Raw genomic sequence first — 8,155 nt, 5'->3', positions numbered from 1 at the left:
AAATACATTTGCTGAAGGCCAAAGGCAAACATCAATATGTAATGTGACCCAAAACTACAGCAGACACGTTAACTGAATCTGCAAAAAAGCACATAACCATGTTTAACCTCTTTGTGTGGTTCCTGCCCTGCTGTTCTCCTCGTCTCCTCCTCATGCTCCCCGAAGACGTGCATCTTAGGTGAACCGGTGACCTTGTTTTACCCCAGGGGTTTGGGAATATGTGTGTGTGTTATGGAGCTGTGCCCAGCCTGGGAATTGCTCCTGTTGCACACCTGAGATTGTTGCTCCTGCTCTGCCATCGTAAAGCTTCAGAAAACCAATGGAAGGATGCATCAGCGGTGTTTTTTAACCAAAGAGGTCACTGCCATTCATCAGGCTTTCACTTGACCTGCACCCATAATACATCCTGACACACACTGCTTTCATCATCAAAAATACAACATTGCGCCTCCCCAATTCCAAACAGATCAGGTCAACCGGGTCCGAAACTTCGCCGGAGCGCTGCAGTCAGCCGGGCTGAGTCAGTGTTGGCAGGATATCACCTGGAGGAGGTGCACCAGATGACGAGTCCGGAAAGCCGGAGGGGCTTTGTTGGGGGTGGGGGGGCTGAGATGGCATGAGAGCTGCTTCTTGACTGTAAGACAGTCTGACAGCAGATGCCTGAGTAATAAAGGGGCAGTGGACTGGGCATGTGCAGTGGGGGAAGTTGGGGACGTTGTGTCGTGCATGACACATGTTTAAAGTCATCGTTCCCTTCTAAGCAAGTGGCAGTCACAGCACAGAGCACGAACAGATTTATTGGCTTGTACATATCTGTACATATACAATCATAAATATATCTATAATATACATGAATGGACAGGCCCCACCCTACATAACAGATCTTGTTCATTTTCAGCCAACTCCTAGATCCTTAAGATCAAGCAGCGACGCCCTCCTCCATGTCCCCATGTCCCCTCCATGTCTCGCCTTATGCAGAAAGGTGACAGATCCTTGGCAATTGCTGCAGCCCTGCCCGTCGAACCAGCTACCAGCTACTAAAATCCAGGCTTAAAACTCACATCTGCACTTTTTAGCTTTCCCAGATTTTTAAGTTTTCCCTCAATGTGTTTATATATTGTCCCCTTCAGCCGTCCCTAACTTTTAAATCTTAAAGGTTTAATCCCATTATTATGCTTCTATGTTATTTTCTTCAGCCCCCCCCTCCCCCCCCCATTTTTAATTACTTATTTTATTTATTTGTTTGTTGCTTCTACCATCCATGTGGTCTTCTAGGGCTCTAGAAATAAAGTTGACTTGACTAGATTTTGTTTAATTGTTACATTTCTAATACTGTTAGTAGAAAGAGCTTTCCCGGTATTACTACTGTATTCTACACACTCATTGTAACATCCTACCCAACAACCCATAACATGGCCTACTTAAAAAAATAATCCAATGCCCCATCAACTGTCCTGTGGTGTAAAAGCAGTGTACTTCTGCATTAATGCGACCACTGCTAGTACCACCACTTCTATTACTAATTGAATACGTTGTTCTGGTTTCAGATCGTCAAAACCAAGAGTTTTTTTTTTTTTTCATTTCATGATCAGTGATGTCAAAGATGCACTGCCACCAGGAATAAGATGGCAGCTGGGAACGCTTGGCATGGTGCCTTCATGTGACAAACCAGAGAAGTGGGTTAAATAATACAGACACACACACACGTACAGGGCACTGACACAAGGATTATAACATTAATCACCATGACTGTGACCAGAGCGTGCCTGGGCCGAGTCCCAAAACCGCGCCTTCAGGTCTTCCACAGCTCCCACGGACAGGGTGAGACTTGTGTACCTGGAGCCCAGCCTAGTCAGCAAGGCCAAATCCAGAAATAATGTTTAAAAAAAAAAAATAGACAAACCGGAGGGCTCTAGCGCATCTGAGGCTGCATGATGGTCAGGATGGAGGGACGGATTATTTCTCTCTGAGCTGCAATAATCATAACAGCAGCTGCAGGAGAAATGCAGCCGCATCCGTGGCAGTGGCCTCCCATCCGCACGTGCGTCACGCCGAGCGGACCCGCGCGCGGGTGTCACACCTCTACGCCGGCCCTACAGGGACCGAGGGCAGGGGGAGAAAGAGCAAAACAGAGAGCTAGAGGGAGGAAGAGGGCGAGCGAGAGCACAGGGACGCGGGGATTGTGTCGAGGGATTCTAATTGACAGCTGTCCAAATCCCCAAGGATAGATCCTGCTGCTTCTCTCTCAGAAGAGGAATTATGAGTGGAAAAAAAAAACAAAAAAAAAAACAAGGGCTTAACTGTGGCATTAGGATTCCTGCACTTTGATATTCTCTCTCACCCACTCTCTCTCTCTCGCCGCGTATTTTCCTTCACTCTGAAACGCAGACCAGTCAGTCACACTTAAAGAGTCTGTTCCCCGAAGATAATATTGGCCCATTTTCCTTAAATCTACTGGGATTTCGACGGACGCTCTTACAGGTGTACAAGTGGTGCTTTATGAAAGTGTGTGAACATGTACACACAGTGTGCACACGTGTGTATGTGTGCACATATTAGCATCGAAAAAAAAAAAAAAAAACTTGCGTTTTTATATAGCAATTATGTACTCACAAAGCAAGGAACAACAATGCATGTGTGTGTGTTGGTGTGAGCGCGGCATTATTTAAACTGTGTCTGGTCTGTGGCGTGTTCAGGCTGGACCCAGATGCTCTGTTCCTCTGAGACATGATGAAATGAGGGGAAATTAGGGAGGAACAGCGACGGACACAGGACTTACGCGGCGGCCCACAGGGAGGGACTGCTGGGAGCTGGGGATGTGAGTCGGTGTAAAGGCCGGCCATCTCCAGGTCTCTGCCCAGACAGGAAGAGATCTGTTACACATGAGAGACACACACATGCATTTTCGCACAGATTAGCACATTAGCACAAGCAGATGGTTCTGCTGCATACTTCTAATATTGCATTCAAATTGGTGCTCTAGAATCATTTTTATGCACCCAAAAATAGTAAAAGGTATGTAGGCATTAACAGATAGGGCATGCAGCAGGTTTTAGTGCAGGGCTGGTATAAATGATTTCATTTTAAAAGAAGTGCTACAAAAAGGACAATAGTGAACACACTTGCGGAGACAAAAGACATGAGGCAGGCTTATACACATGCAAACAGAGGTAGACAGAGACAAGGCATGTGTGAAATCAGAGAAAAGTTGTAATAGTCTAGCCTAGAGACACTCGCCTATGGACCAAAAGGTTCAAACCCCACGTACTACCATTGTGTCCCTGATCAAGACATTGTGTCTCCAGGGGGGGACTGTCCCTGTAACTACTGATTGTAAGTCGCTCTGGATAAGGGCATCTGATATATGCCCAAAATTTAAAGGTGTGGCTAGGTTTCCCAATCATTTGACCACCATGCGCACCCAACATGCCTGTACATGACACACGGAAATACACTCACGATATGTGTATAACTGAAGAACACAAAAAGAACTATTTCAAATTTTAAACCGTAGAGAAAATATTGTCTTGCTACAGCACCCTTCACTAATATTGGCATCCCTTTCAAAAATGAGTGAAACAGATTAGGAAAAATTCTGCTTTGTTGAAGTACCATCATCTTATACTGAACAACGATTAGAAAAGTCTGACTTTCAATGCAAAGAAAAATAATCAAATCCCTCATCAAGAAATAAACCTTTTTAACAACAAAAAAACATGTGCCTCTAACAGTGACTTTTTTGTCATTGGGATACGCAGATACATAATAGTGGAGGGAACTGTATATTGATTTCCTCACCCCTGTTCTGTACTTCAGATGCCCTTTGCTGAATGCCAATGGATGTTTAATGCAAAAAGTCAAGGCTGTGATCGAATGGTGATGAATTCCTTATTAATGTGCACAAGACACACATAGGCACACACACACACACACACACACACACATATACAACAGCATCTGAATCAAAATAGAGTCGTCATTCGTCATTCCCTCCCAGCCTCACTTCCATCAGTCCTCCAAGGAAGATGACAGGAGGCAGGGCACCTGAAGCAGAGCGACCAATCCGGGCTGCCAAGCAAAACTGGCATCTTTCCCTGACTCCTCATCCTGCTGCCACAGTGAACCGAGAGCCATGATTCAAATCTCATTTGGCGTGCTGCCCTCCTGTAGCGTTACAAGGTGCACAATCTAAACCAGTATAATCAGTGTAATCATAATCAGTGCTTTATCATGTAACTCCGCCTCCATGTTTGAATGGCAGATTAGCAGTAGAGGACTCATGTACTGGAAATACTGTAAGAATATTTCTCCCTGTGGAGCTAAAAAGGCTTGGTTTTTCTAGCGCACCCTCAGTTTTGTGACGCTCAGGGCAGAACAGCTCAGACACCTCCTTCTGTTATTTGTGTGACACCTCAGATGGATTGTGGGATTGAAGAGGAGTCCTTCGTAAGGAGGCTGCAGTACACAGGCTCGGCGAGTCAGTCCGATTAGACTTTTTTTTTCTGTCTCTCTTCCCTTCCACGGCGCTTTGAGAATCGAAAGGTCGGCCGTGGCTGTGGGGCCCTCTGGATGTCTGTTTGCCTCTTCAATCAAAACGGCCCTTCTTTCATCAGCTAATGTGATCTAAGACAGCTGAAGGCAACAGTAACATGTGAATGCTTTTAATGCTGTCGTTTTATTGTGCTCCATTCCCCAATTCAATGAAAACAATCATATCTTATCTTGTTTTTTTTTTATTTTATTTTGGATTGTAGTTTTTTTTTTTATGGGGCTGAAAAATGAGAGCAGGAACACAAATTCAACACTGCCTCCCAATGTACCGAAATATTGCATTTTGACCTCTGTACTGTAAGGTACTTGCCAAGTATTTACCCTGAACAGCCTGGGAATGTCATGTGTCTGACCCGAGTGTCTCGCTGCCTCTGCTTGACCCGCGTATTCTGTTTATTTCGACAGCCAGCGTTTCGTAGCCACGACACGCTTTTGCGGGATTAGATGTGTGTGTGGCAGGAGGTACTGGCACAGAGGTATGTAATCCTATGGATTTGCCTGTGGTTCTGCCGATGTCCTGAAACACGCTTCACATATCCATCTACTACTATCAGTCAGTGAGAGCTGAAGGTACCCGGGAGCTGCTATGAATTCGTTTTACTTCGTCCTCGTATTGATAGCCTCTCCAAAGCAATCTCGTGTTACCATGGTGATTCCTCATGCAAATGCATGCTCTGCATGTGCCTACACCCTTAATAAGAGGCCATCTGAGTGTAGCTTTTAGCCCGTCCCACAGCGGGCTGATTGACATGCCTGGAATCGTGACGGTCCGTTTTGAGTGGGTGGCTGTGTGGCCTTCATGAATCTCCACCACAGGGTGGCAGTGTTGGGCTGATTAGTCAAATAAATGGGATACTAAGGAGATGAAAGACGCCCTCTGGAATGCCATTTCTTACTCTCAGTATCACCAGATCCTTAGGTGTACCATGTAGGAGGTGGGGTGCAATGGGGTGACAGTAGCACATGCCCTTCATGCCTCCCATGCAGCATCCATGTGTTGGTCTCCACCCTCTCCCCCTATTATGGTGCTCAAGGGCGGGGGAGGCAGAGGTTTCGGGGGTGAGGTGCTGTGAACAGGCAGTGGTCGGCAGACCTGAGCACCGCTGCACGTGTGGACGGTGCCAGCGGTGCCCAGGTGGCCAGAGTGTGAATGGTACGGAGAAAGAGAGAGGAAGAGCGGGCGAGCCACTCACCTTCAGGCTGGGCAGCGTTCAGCAGACTGCAGGGCTTTGCTGTGTGGATGCTACGCTCTGCTGTCGGATTCCACAGCTGCCCGCGGGCTGCACTGACTCGCTATCGTCACCTTGTGTCCTAAACTGGCACAACATCTGCTGGGAAACGCTAGGACAGTGTCACTGTCCGTTCTGGAATAAAAAGGATCGTTGATTCCAGGACATCGTGTTCGTTTCATTAACAAACCGATATCTGGTTAGAGCACCTAGCTTGATTGCAAAATGCATTCACTGTGTTTTGTGCTTTTAATGAATAACCTCACTAACAAATGGCTTTCTTTTTTATATGTAGTTCCTTTTGCATGGTGTGTGTGGAAATTAATTTGCACTGTTCAAAATAGCTCAACTGTAACTCAACATTTGACTTCACTAAGCAATTAACTGGGTGTGGTCAAACGATTCCGCTGATATGTTGGTTTTTCCGCTATCTGTCTAATCATGATATGTGCGTCAGATTGAGCACCATAATAGGGGGAGAGGGTGGAGACCAACACATGGATGCTGCATGGGAGGCATGAAGGGCATGTGCTACTGTCACCCCATTGCACTGAGTCCAGTGTGAACTGAAAACACCCTTCAGAATTACCTTCGAGGTTTCAGGTAATTCCAGGGTGGAAGCCACTGATATCCTGTAATGGCTGCAGTTATGCGTGATTCTAGTCCCCTGGTTTCAGCATCAGTTACATAATCAGCAAGGGTTGTGGAGCCCTGCAAAAAAAAAATGGTGCATTCAAAATGCTATTTGAGGCTGTCAGACCTTGTGAGGAGGGCTTGAGGAGACAAGCAACAAACCGCAGGGCAAGAAATCCTTCTGACCTTTCTGGCCGAGCTCAGGTATCTTCAGCCTGTGCTACTACTTACAACTGCAAAGTCACTGTCACCTCCATCTGTGTTCTCTAAAGACTCTTGTACATTGTGTGATGCTTTGATGATGAATTATGAACATTGTGCCTTAAAAAAAACGCAGTGCAACGGATCAACAAAGATAAAGTTAAGTCTATCGCAGTCCTTTTCCCGACCTCACACACTGATTGGCCAAGAGGCAATCTGATGCATCAGCACTCTGAACATCCCTCTTCCATCTGATTTACCTTGCAGTGTACAGTATGAAGCATCTGCTGCCTACCTGACTATTGAATCAATGTTGCTTAGCAACAATGCCAACAGATTTTTGAATTGTTTTTCAGTGAAAAGGCTAAATCTAAACTATTTCAGTGAGTGTGTGTCTGTGTGTATTTATTCGTGCAACAATGATACAGTGAGGCCATGCTGCACTGTTCAGTCTAATAGAATACACTCCCTCTTCAGTATTATTGAGTGTTTTGATTTGCCACTCAATTTTCTCCCATTTATTTGAACAGGGATGCTACTGTCACTTCTGACCGCCACGTGTTCCCAAATGGAGGCGTACTTTCGGGGAACGATGGCGATTGGATGTACATAACATCATGTACTGGACGTTAAGGAGGGTGTTGAGTATGCTATTTGGGGGCCAGTTTTCCAGACAGGCGTTAATACCCTAACACAGGAGCTTTTACATGTCTCTCTAGGGAAGCAGACATGACTTCATACGTCCTTCCTGTCCCGCTAAATGAGGCCTGGAGTGATGGATTGGGTTGCTGGTCTTACTGCTGAGGAGCATGCAATGGTCTTTTTGGTTTGGCTCCTGGTCACATGATTCCCATGATTCCTTGTGATGAGTTTACTGAGCTCAGCCCAGTTAGTTCACTGCTTATTGTGAGCTGGATACTGGATACAATGTGAGCTGCATACTGGATACAATTGAAAGTCCAATTTGATCATGATCATTCTTTCAGTGCTCCACCCCCATTTATTATTCATCATTGGCAAATTACATTTTCTTCAAATCATTACAATGCAAGAGATTCTTTACAAAAAACGAAATACTTGCAAGCATTATATGTTTAAACGGAATATGCCCTTTGTAGCGCCACCATTTGTAGGGAGTGAGGGAGTGAGAGGGCGAAGAGGAAGAGGAGGAGAGAGTGCCGTGACTCATTTGAGGATGGGATGCGTGCAGCGGTTCCCTGCCTCTGGGTGGCTTTAGCGTTCTAAAAAGCTCGCACTTTAAGGCCAGCCAGGCTTGATTTATATGCTAAGCATCAGGGAGACGCTAATGTGCAGCGGAAAGGATGTGCTTTTTTATAGCAGGGTGGTTATTGGGCCTCTCTTCCGCCCCCAAGCTTTTAGAGTTCTGGGCCACTGTCCTCAGCCAAAGTGGATCTGGAGATGTTCTACTGCGTCAAATGCCAGAGACAGAAGTCTATGCTACTTTTATTACTAATTTGTTCATTTATTCATCCAATTTCAATACATCTATAATAAATTTACAATAGATTTATTACTATAGA

At 45.6% G+C, this 8,155-nt stretch overlaps 1 long non-coding RNA gene across 1 annotated transcript; it reads right to left on the bottom strand.

Moving 5' to 3' along the window:
- Window positions 1-1,912: 1,912 nt before the first annotated feature.
- Window positions 1,913-5,827, bottom strand: LOC114764640 (uncharacterized). The gene is made up of 3 exons (XR_003742537.1): window positions 5,745-5,827; window positions 2,780-2,873; window positions 1,913-2,093 (listed from the first exon to the last, which is right to left on the bottom strand). It is a non-coding gene; the product is annotated as an uncharacterized LOC114764640 (long non-coding RNA).
- Between the last annotated feature and the right edge of the window lie 2,328 nt (window positions 5,828-8,155).

This window comes from Denticeps clupeoides, chromosome 15 (assembly GCF_900700375.1).
Source record: "Denticeps clupeoides chromosome 15, fDenClu1.1, whole genome shotgun sequence".
Taxonomy (NCBI): domain Eukaryota; kingdom Metazoa; phylum Chordata; class Actinopteri; order Clupeiformes; family Denticipitidae; genus Denticeps; species Denticeps clupeoides.
Note: the sequence above shows the minus strand (reverse complement) of the source record. Positions and strands in the feature narration are given on the sequence as shown.